Here is a 12268-nt window from a genome sequence, read left to right on the forward strand (position 1 = left end):
CCCTAGTCATAAGTATATAATTTAGTCCCCTGAGGAATTGGTAACCACTAATGAAACGCGTCGGGCCATGTTTGTTTACTATTATAAGGGATAATATCAAGTCCCTATTTTGCTGAGTGACATTAGTGTTGTATCATCGAGGCCTGATTAAGTCAGGCAGGGACACTGTTTTGCCAACTCCATTTTTTCTGTCAGTTGTTTGTTTTTGACCATCAGTGGTGTCAGGAGTGATTGGACCTGTTCACATCTGTTGGACGAAGCTGGGCAGTCTAAATATAGGAAGGGAGACTCTAGGGTTTGTAAGTGAGAGTGGCGATAGAGACAGACTCAGGGACACCTAGGGCTTGTGACCCAGCATTGTGTCCTTCTGTCTGTTTTTTGCTCTCACTTTATCATTATCGCTATCCCTTTATTGGGTCCCTTCCTCATTTGTAATTATACTGAAGTTCAACATACTCATGCAGTTCCATAGTTGTATTCAATGCAACATTTTTTTAACTTTATGGGCCTATCATTTTATTTTAAAATTATTAAATGTTAAGTTTTATTAAGCTACCCACTATGTGTGAAATAGTATTGGATTAAAGGGTCTAGCTCACAATTAATAACAATAGTTTGACCATCTTGATTTGGTTGTGTTTAAATGCTCAAAATAAAGGATCCTTTTTTTTCTGTTCTTCTGACGGATCAGAAGGACGGAAAATGAAACGGTAATAGGAACCTAGCCATAATAAGTTCAGATCACAAGGACCTATCACCATTTTTGCCTGCAGTCTGTTTTATCTGGTCTTCACCAGTTCTCTCACATTTGCAGGATCTGAGCATATTTAAATTTTTCTGTAACTGAAATCCTCTCTTTGAAAATTGGCATTTATATTTACAGTATACACTATAATTTTGTTTCAGAATTTTCTTGGCAATGTTTCTATTAGTTCTATTTGATTATTACAATTATTCCACGAGTGCATTTTGTTAATCAATACTAAAACACAATACAGTGACTAAAACAATAGAAATACGTATGCCTAGGTGCTTGTGAAAAACAAAATCCTACTTTGTGTGGTTGCTAAGGAAACTGATACAGCGAGTGAAGAATTCAACATTAATACTATGTTTAAACTGAGAAATATATGTTTCAAGAACCACATCATTTTTAACTATATAGTTGCCATTGTACTGTATTTTTGTTGCTTTAAACCAAGCATGTCCGACCTGTAGCCCTCCAGCTGTTGCAAAACTACAACTCCCACCATGCCTACAGCTTTCAGGACATGTTGGAAGTTGTAGTTTTGAAACAGTTGGAGCGCTGCAGGTTGGGCATCCCTTCTTTAATCGATTTATACAAAAATGATGCATTACAGAAGCTCTAGTACTTGAAGTGATAAAACAAATAGCTATGATATTATAACAGTCTCTGCTCGAGAACTCAGGCAAAGATGTCAAAAAAGATGTAGCCTGACAAGTTCACATGGAGCACAGAAGCAGAAGAAGGCTTAGGAGCCAATTACTGAGACTGGTGTTGTAGCTTAATCCTACTCTGGGACAGCCTATCAGATACTGGATGTCAGCACCATGTCAGAAAGCGGCAGCACCGTTGTCCAGTTTCCATAGCAATTAGTCCGGAGCACCGGCCATCAGATGCAGGTCACATGACCAACTGTGCATCATGTGACCTGCAGGGCGGAGTATGTAAACAGGCAATTGCTGGCCACAGTTGCCTGTGATTTGGTCTATTAAACCTCACTAGCCTGTTTGTCTAATTGATGTTCTTTGGACTGAATTTCTGGACCTGCATCTGACTGCAGATATTGTCATTGTGATTCCTGTAGCCTGGAACTTGATCCTGGCTCCATTTTGCTTTTGGACCTTGACGTGACCCTTTTTTTGACCTGGCTTGGCATTGTTACTCTTTTTGTCTATTGATTTAGGTATGTTGTTGTTTTCTGGTTTTGTCATGGTGTCACGACTGGCGGTGGGGGAAACCCCCAGCCGTGCGGTACCCGGAGATGTTTGGTCGCTGCAAGACCACAGGATCAGGGAGCAGGTCACCTCCTAAAGTCTCCCTGATCTGACCCTAACTCCTAACCTGCATGGGCCGACCTTTAGGGTAGGAGGACCCATGCGCAGGAACCTCGGGTCCCTACTATCCCTCCGCAGGTCCCTAGGCTAGGAGCTGGATAGACTACCTGTTCCTCCAGAACACGGAGGAACAGGAGCCTAGAAAGGCCAAGCTGGTAATAAGGGGAATCCAATACCACTTATGGCAGTGGCAGGTATGTGGAACTACAACCTCACCTACCTGCCACAAACACACCGCCCGGAACCCAACCGAAAGTGCTGTCTGTCTACAACAACAGAAAAGACAACAGCACACACCATACATCACACAGGGAACCAGGGAACCATAAGGTGCAACAAGCCAGCAACCACATACACATAAACATAAACATAACATCAGACAAGGTAACAAAGGTTTATGACCAGAAGGATGGTCCCCACCAGGCAGATGGAGGAGACAGGAGGCTGCTCCAGCCAGCATGGCTGAGAGCAACCTACTGAACCCAGCCAGGGACTGAGGCTTTATAGGCCAAGTGGCCACACCCAACGGTCAGACCCACCCAGTAACTCACACACACTGGGAAGGGAGTTAACCCTTCCTACACCACAGAAGAGAAGGGAAAACACCAACTTAAAGGGAAATAGCACACACACTCACTCACCTGTTACCGCAGGCAACGGCAGGCAACGTACCCTGAAAGATTATCAAAATTAGGGTTATTCACTTTAGAAAAAAGACGACTGAGAGGAGATCTAATTAATATGTATAAATATATCAGGGGTCAGTACAGAGATCTATCCCATCATCTATTCATTCCCAGGACGGTGACTGTGACGAGGGGACATCCTCTGCGTCTGGAGGAAAGGAGGTTTGTACACAAACATAGAAGAGGATTCTTTACGGTAAGAGCAGTGAGACTATGGAACTCTCTGCCTGAGGAGGTGGTGATGGTGAGTACAATAAAGGAATTCAAGAGGGGCCTGGATGTATTTCTGGAGCGTAATAATATTACAGGCTATAGCTACTAGAGAGAGATCGTTGATCCAGGGATTTATTCTGATTGCCTGATTGGAGTCGGGAAGGAATTTTTATTCCCCTAAAGTGAGGAAAATTGGTTTCTACCTCACAGTTTTTTTTTGCCTTCCTCTGGATCAACTTGCAGGATAACAGGCCGAACTGGATGGGCAAATGTCTTTTTTCGGCCTTATGTACTATGTTACTATGTAGAAGTTCAATGTAAGGAAAATTGCAATCTGATAGTGTACAAGCTGTCTCTAGACTGTATATCAGTCCTCAACAGAGGTCTGGGATACAGTCTCGTTGAATAGTTCGACCCCATGATGTTTGAGGTGGATTTATATAAAGCTGTCCGGAAATTGTATTTGCAAAAAATGTTCCATGATAAAAATCAATCAGAGGTTTCCAAAAAAGAAGGTAAAATACTGCTACAGTCCAATCCAGTAGCCTTTAATACTGACACCCAGCTCGATGAGAGTGAGTTATCATTTTTAGAGCTTCTGACTGGAATTGATTTTGATAACCCGACTAAGGTTTATCTGGGTTATATTAATGGAGGTGTTGTTTCCACGTTTTGTCCCCCCATGCTGGCTGGCAGTATTATTGATATTTTTCATCAGCATGTTTTACAAGAGATAAGGGCCATCATTTAACCCCAGGTATAAGAGAATATCACAAATGGGGCAAAAAAAGCCAGAGTGGATAAAATCACATGATGATATTGTTGTGAAGCCGGCCGACAAGGGGGGCAATGTGGTCCTTTTGACCATTGATTATTATGTATCCGAGGCTCTCAGATAGCTGAGTGATCAGAAAACGTACGAAATGCTGAAATAGAGTGTATCCAGAAGGATTTAAAAAATCTATTATTTAAATACGTCACCCTGGGTTTTCTCCTAAATAAGCTCTTGGCCAAGTTAGTGCCCTCTCACCCTATGAAACCTTCATGGTACTTTATTCCTAAAGTGCATATATCACTGAGCTATCCCCCAGGCCGCCCTATTGTGGCCGGGATTGGCTCAATGACAGACCCACTGTCCCAGTATGTTGACTGGTTATTAAGACCAATATTAAGCAGTGCTCCAGCCTACATCTGGGACACTAATGATTTCCCTCTGTCTTTGAGACATTTTCACTGGCAGAAGGGTTATCAACTAGTGTCCCTTGAAGTGGAGAGTTTATATACATGCATGCCACATGTCGAAGGAGTGACAGCAGTCATTGATGTTTTTAAACAGGCAGGAAAAAAGTTCCCTTTATGATTTTGTGCAGGAGGCTTTAATGTTTATTTTAGATAATAATGTCTTCAGGTTTGGAATGAACTGGTAAAGACAAAAAATCGGTACAGCAATGGGGACTCCGGTCTCATGTACTTTTGCGAATATGTACCTAGCTAGATTGGAAGACAAATGTATTTTTATTACCAGCAACCCTTACTTGCAGTACATTAAATTATTCTTTTGGTTTGTGGATGATATCTTTATACTTTGGTCCGGCACAGAGAGTGCATGCAGGGAATTTGTACAGCGCTTCAATGATAAGAATTGCATGGCCATGAAAATCACTATGAATTTCGGGGGGCTGCGTCTTGAGGTTTTGGAAGTTTCTGTTGTGGTTTTGGAGGAGAGTTGGTCACGGAGGGGCGTCGTGAGCCCACAGCGACCAATTCTCTACTACACCACGACAGCTTTCATCCATATGCTGTCAAAAAATCTGTACCGTATGGGCAATTTGTCAGATTGAGGTGCATTAATAGTAAAGATGAAGGATACAAAAAACAAGCACTGCAGTTAAAAGAACGGTTATTACAAAGGGGTTATCCTGAGCACCTATTAGATGAGAAAATGAAAGAGGAAGAAAATTTCCCAAGATGAGCTACTGTATTAAGAGGTAAAAGAGAAATGACAGGAAAGGACAACAGAAGAGCAAAAAAAGATACATGTTTTCATTCATATTTAGCCCGATGGCTAATTTGATCCGAACAGCTATATTCAAACACTGGGATATCCTGAAAAAAGATGTGGGTTTAAAGATGTAGTGGATGCAAAACCGTTAATAACATATAAACGGAGCCACACAATTAAAGAGAGGATTGTGAGAAGCAGATTTCTGGGGGGAAAAGACCAACTGGCTGCAGGAGAGGTTGCTGAAAGGCAACTGCAAGAGCGGCAGTTGCTCGCTATGTGAATACAACTCCCAAAAGAAAATTGTAAAAATAGGTTCCATAACAAAAAAGGTAACCAGTTTCATAAACTGTAGGAGCACTTATGTAGTGTATGTCTTGATGTGAGATTGTGGCCACTTTTACAGGATCGGGGAGCATTTTAACTCTATAAGGTCGGGAAAAGGCTGCCGCAGACTAATTTACCATGTGAGAGAAGTTCATGGAGGGAATGTAAAAGCACTCCAGTTTGCTGGAATAAAGCTGTCCCACACCCAGTCCAGGGTGGAGACAGACATTGCACCCTTCTACAAAAAGAAGCAAAATGGATCATATGCACAGGGGCAGTAGGTCAGCTAGGTCTAAATGACCGCAATGATTTGAATCTATTTTTGTAACAGTATCTCTGTGTTGTATTTTGTTATTAGTGGACCCTTATGTGCTGGGCGTCTGGTTTGTTATGGAGGTGCGTGCATACATAGTGGCCTGAGGAAGAGCGATCATTTGTGCGTGAAACGGCCGTCGCCGCTTGCATGTGAATATGGCAATCTGCTTGAAGAAAAGAACCATTGGTGAGTGCTGCCTATTTTAATATTTATTTATATATTTATTTATATCCACAAGATTAACAGGGTTTATTACAAGGAAATATTTCTCCTTATTTGCCCTTGTGGCATGCAGTTATCCGTTCTAAAGCATTTTTTTGCTTGTAATAGTGGGAAAAAAGGGGCTTATTAACTGTTGTGCGGTATAGTGCTAAAATTACAGCCCTTTTTGTCATGTACTAGTGGCAAAAGTAAAATATATTTGCCGTTCAGCTTTGCACTTATATGTTGAAAAGCCATGTGTAGAGTAAAAGTGGAAAAAAATTAGGGCCTAATTGCTGTTCAGCGGTGCAGTTATATATTCTAAAGCCCTGTCTGCCGTGAATTAGTGGTAGAAGAAAAATACATTTGCGGTTCAGCGTTGCACTTATATGTTGAAAAGCCTTTTGTAATGAGGGCCTATTTCCCGTTCAGAGGTGCAGTTATATGTGATAAAGCCCTTTTTGCTGTATGGACAGAATTACAGTGGTGAATTTTATGTGAAACAGCCTTTTTTGGGGGAAAATTGATAGGTGATTGTACACCTCTTAGCTGTATGGACCGAATTACATTGTCATTGGTCCTGCAGTAAACTTAATGAAGATGCTGATGACAGCACACCAGCAGACTTTGCCTTTGCCATCTATGCACAATTAAATCAAGCAGTTTCAGTAAGTTGAAAATATTCATACGTTTTTATCTGCTCCATCTGCATTCGATCTCCACAGCACACAAGACATAACAGGAGAGCTTCTGCTTTGGAGAACAAGTCCAGTTTCTTAAGATGAGGAGTTCCATCAGACTTGTGCGTAACATTTTTGCTCCCTGTGCAAAGTCATAACAAAATAACTCCATTGGCATACACATCAGAGGAAGCTGAAGCTGGTTTCCCCAATTTTTATTCAGGAGCAGTAAACAGCGGGAAGCAAATAGAGATGGATGAACTCTGATGGTCTGTATTTCTTGTGAAGTCAATGTCTCCAACTATGCCCCTCTCGTGATTTACAGCAAATACATCATTTTCATGTAGAGAGATCCAAGAATTATGTTTAGAGGCATGTAGTGTATGCAAACCATGTGTGACCCCTCTCATCACTCTCACGCTGTTCTGCACCTTGTTTGACTGGGCGAACAGAGTCACATGGGGAGGAACTGTTCCGTGTTCTTCATCAATAAATCGAATCCTGGCTTTCTCCGCAACAACTCAAAATCTGAACCATGGTGACCAACAACGGGAAGAACATGGTGTCAGTGCTGCGTCAAGGATGGCTGAGCCATGCGCCCTGCATGGCACATGTGTTCAATCTTGTTTTCAAGTGGTTCCTGAAGTCTTCCACCAATCTGCAAGACATCCTAAAAATGGCCAGGAAACTTTGTATGCACTTCAGCCACTCGTACACTGCAAAGCATCCCCAAACATAGGCTGATATGCGACGTTTCCACCCGTTGGAATTCCACGCTCCATATGTTAGACCAACTACACGAACAGAGAGGCCATCAACGAATTCTTGATGATTCAAATGAACAGGAGTACTCCCCTGTGTAACTTCGATGTCAGCCAGTGGCAGCTCATGCGTGACACCTGCCATTTGCTCAGGCCCTTTGAGGAGGCCACATTATTTATCAGTAGCCAGGACTACGGGATGAACAACGACATTCCACTGCTTTATGTCCTGGAACAGATGATGGTAAATCTGGTTGGTCAGGAGACTGGAGAAGTGGCACCTAAATCTCACAGCCACATGAGCCCTGTGGGGGCTGTACTTGAGGAGGAGGACATCGTAGCACATGCAATGTGTAGCGAAATGGGTGGTTTTATACACAGGTGACAGGAGAGGAGGAGCAGGAGCAGCCAGAGAAGCTACAGGGCGATAAGGAAGACGAGGCAGAGGACCCAGACACACCGTGGCAGTATGCAGTGAAAATGGAGGCAAGGAGCCCCCCCCCGAGTTACTTGCGCAAATGGCTCGCTGCATGCTCAGTTACTTGGGTAGTGTGGTAAGGTGTACAGTGCTGGAAGGCGTGTTGTCCCACTCAGGTACCTCAGATGGGTAAAATCCAAAGAGTGGCAGTGGTCTCAGCAGAAGCATAGTTTGCTGAGACAGTTTTGTATACAAAGACCTGCAGGACTTCAAACGTGACCTCAGGCAAGTGAAAGAAAGAGTGGATGCAGTGGAAGGCCAGCAAGAATCCATTATAAATCACAGTGCGTGGAGCAGTGACCGAACTCTTTACAACGCTGGTAGGCCCCGACTCAGTGGGTGACCTTACCATGGACAGAGTGCATAGGGCCTTGCGCCCTCCTCCGAAACAAGGGGAACCACCGAGGGATGTGATTATCCAGCTTCTTATATAAAGACCAGATAATGAGGGATAGAATCAGAAAATCTATCCCCTTCGGAGACACAGGAGTGTTAATTTTTCAAGACCTATCTCCTATCACCCTTCAAAAGACAAGGATGCTGAAGCCACTCTTAGACGTCTTAAGGGGAAAGAACATCACTTACCGTTGGCTCCATCCCTTTGGACTGTTGATAAATGCACCAGGCCGAAAATTAACTGTGCACTCGCCAGCAGACATCCCGCTAGTATGTGACGTACTGGAAATCGCCTCCTTGGATATCCCCGACTGGAATTCGGTGAAAGACCTGACCGGACTTGCCAGGGGTAGATCCGTGGATTCCTGTGGGTAGATTGAGGGACCGTCGCAGGGGAAGGAGGTCGGGAGACCCCCCTGCCAACCACCAAAGATTAGAAAAAGAGTGACTCGATCTGCTCCAGTTTTCTATCAAAAGTCGGACAGTCCCTCTGTACAGGGTTTCGTTGGCTCGGTATGGTCTGTTTCGAGCTTGGGATCCTGTAAGTTGTCCACTCACATGGACAGTTGAGAGATAAGTTTTCTGTGCACAATCCCTAACGTTAGCTTCTGAACCAGTTTCCTTTAATATAGTAGTAGCCGTACTGCTCTTATTGGACTTCTGTCAGCTCGCTGTTGTATTTGTGTACTTCATATTCTCTCTTAAGTTAGTTTTACAGCTTAGTTACCACCATTTATGTCTTTCTACTTGTTCTCCACACACAGGACCTGGTAATTGGTCCTCTTCACCCCCTCTAGATGACCATAATAGCATTTAGGTCTTTAAAATGCAATGTTGGATTCATGCTGTGGGTTACTAAGGCTTTACCACTGCTAGTTTTAAAGAAGTTTATTTGTTTTGTATGTATTACACCCTCCCTTCCCCCTCCCACTCTTCCTACTTACTGCACCGAAGGCCTAAGACATGTTAGCCCTATATATGATAGGCAGGTAGCGGATACCTTTGAATTTTTATGGCTGAGATAAAACTATGTACCTACAATGTGAGGGGATTGAATGCACCACCCAAGCAAACTCAAATTTGCCAGCTTCTTAATAAACAGAAAGTGAGCATCGCATTTTTGCAGGAAACCCATTTCAAAAAGGAACATGTTCCACGATTTTTACACATGACATACAACCAATGGTTTCACAATACCTCCCCTTCTGGGGCATCGAAAGGAGTTTCAATAGCAATCCATAAAAACACTCTGCTGGTGGTACATTCAACTCTTCAAGATGATGAGGGGCGTTACTTGTTTTTGAAAGGGACCTTAGGCACTCAGATAATAACACTTGGCAACCTATATACTCCCAGTGTGGAGCAGGCGATATGGGTGGAAAACACTTTAGCAAAGCTACAGAACTTTGCCAAAGGTATTATAATAGTAGGTGGAGATATTAATGTAGCTTTAAATCCCTCTATAGACACATTGACAGGCTCCTCTTCGCTGTCACAGGTTACTATTAGACGGATTAAGAAAAAATGTGCAGAGTTAGGCTTAGTTGATATTTGGAGAGCTATGAACCCAACATCAAAACACTACACATACTATTCAGTAGCACACATCTCGTATCAGCGCTTGTATTACCTGTTTGTACCCATAAGGCTTTTAGGTGAATGCTCCCAGGCTGTAATAGGTAATATACTAATGTCAGATCACGCTCCTGTGTATTTAACTATTAAAGTTAAATCTCTCCCTAAAACACATTTTACATGGAGATTAGACGAAACTTTGCTGGGTAAGCAAGAGAACATCCTGACTATACAAAAGCACATCGAAGAGTACTTCAGTCTCAATGAGACGGAGGGTATGTCTCCGTGTCTGGTCTGATAAGTGCATAAAGCAGTAGTGAGAGGCCATTTTATTGCCCTGAACTCACATATCAAAAAAAAGAGGGAAGCCTCAATAGTGTCACTACAGGATCAAATACAAAAGCTAGAGCTATTACACAAAAAGCAGGTTTCCTATGAAGTGCTAGATAGATTAAATAAATTGAGGGCTGAGCTTAAGAAAATACTGAATACCTGGGTTGCCAAACTGTATTTATCAGCAAAATTTAAATATTATGCACATGGGGATAAAGCTTTGAAGTTCATGATGTCCAATTTAAAAAAAAAGGTAAAGTTCAATCCTACATACAGTCTATCAAGGACCCGTCCTCTCGGTCACTTATGTCCACAGACCTTATTGCAAAACAATTTTGCACTTTCTATAGTTCACTATATAATCTTAGGGAACAGGACAATTCGGAAGAAAACAAAATAAGATCAGAGAAAATAGAAAGATGGCTATCACAGTTACAACTCCCAGCTATCTCCCAAGATCAAGCTCTGTCCCTTGCTAAACCATTCACATTACAAGAACTAAATAAAGCTTTAAGAACGGTCCCTAGACATAAATGCCCTGGACCCGATGGTTTAACCTCGGGTTTCTACAACACTTTTTCCTCGATATTACTACCCAAAATGCTCAAAGTGTATAATGAGGTATATAAGGGTAAATCACTCCTGCATGATGGGCTCCGATATCTTCCGGACAGTAATATATTGGCTAAAGTCTCAGCTTTTAATATCCGCTTGTATGACCAGCTAGTATAGTCAGTGATATATCTGTTTGGTGCATTTTTTTAAGTGATTTAAATCACTCCTGCCACAAATGTTGGCGGCCCTGATTACCATTCTGCCGAAAGAGGGCAAAGATCCTTCTTCCTGTGCCAGCTACAGACCCATCTCATTATTGAATGCGGATCTAAAGCTGTATGCTAAAATGCTGGCTCTTAGGTTGCAACCCTTTTTGCCCCGGGTTATCAACACGGAACAGGTGGGTTTTGTGGCTGGCAGGGAGGGACGAATAAATACCACTTGGCTAATAAATCCCATACATCTTGCCAGGGAGAAATCCATTCCTCTGGTCCTCTTGGGGACTGATGCAGAAAAAGCGTTCGATCGCATAGACTGGCTTTTTATGCAATTAGCTCTGGCAAAGTTTAGGATACCATCCCAGTTTATAGGAGCTATAATGGCTATGTACGAATCCCCTACGGCCAGAGTAATGGTAAATGGTACTCTATCTCCCGGCTTTACAATTGGCAATGGTACAAGGCAGGGTTGCCCCTTGTCTGAAGCGTTCCCAGCTATCCAGGAACTGTTTTAGAAGTTTGGGGATCTATCGAACTTCCTTATCAACCCCACAAAATCCCAAGTTCTAAATATCACGACCAACCAAGACATTCAATTGTCCTTAGAATGGCAACATAAGTATATCTGGACAACGCATTCAATAAAATTTTTAGGGGTAAACATAACTTCAGATCTAAATGACCTATACGAAGAAAACTTCCGAAACCTACCCAAGAATATTACAGCCACCATAGACTCATGGAGTATCCCCTTCACTTCTTGGTTCGGAAGACGCACACTGATTAAATCCATCTTAGTCCCAAAAAATTCTGTATCACATGTCGGTGTTACCCATTCACTTACCGAAAACCTTCTTTGCACAACTGAAGCAATGCTTTTCCAGATTCCTCTGGAAAAAAAATCAAGACCATGTCTCCCTCACTCAACAATGATACAACCAAACAAGCTGGGAGGGATGGGCCTACCTGACATGACAATATACTATAAGGCAATACAGGGGACGAGGTGCCTAGAATGGATAAGGTGTTCAGAAAATAGACTAGACATCTTAGCGGAATCAGGTGATGTGAGACCTCCTCTGAGATCCTTCCTACTCTCACCACCTTGTGATATGTCTCAGCAGATCAGACCTCTTAGTAACATGATAAAAAACACCTTGAAAGTATTGCATTCCGACCTGACTAGAATATTACTCCCAAACCATGAAGTATCGTCCGTGCTTCAGGTGAGGGACATCCTATGGAGCTCTGGGGGGGTCTTTGGCTCCACCCTGCCAGAATATTTCATAGATATGTCCCTTCCGGTAGTCGACCTGCTTGACCCAACGGGATTTCTCTTAGACGGATGGGATATCCACCCTAAACTGCAGGCTCTATCTTTTATTCATAAGCTGCGCATTAAACACTACTTAGGGAGGAAAAAAGTTTCACTGAACGCCTCTATGACT

The sequence above is a fragment of the Bufo gargarizans genome, chromosome 4, assembly GCF_014858855.1.
Source record: "Bufo gargarizans isolate SCDJY-AF-19 chromosome 4, ASM1485885v1, whole genome shotgun sequence".
In the NCBI taxonomy this organism is placed as follows: Eukaryota; Metazoa; Chordata; class Amphibia; order Anura; family Bufonidae; genus Bufo; species Bufo gargarizans.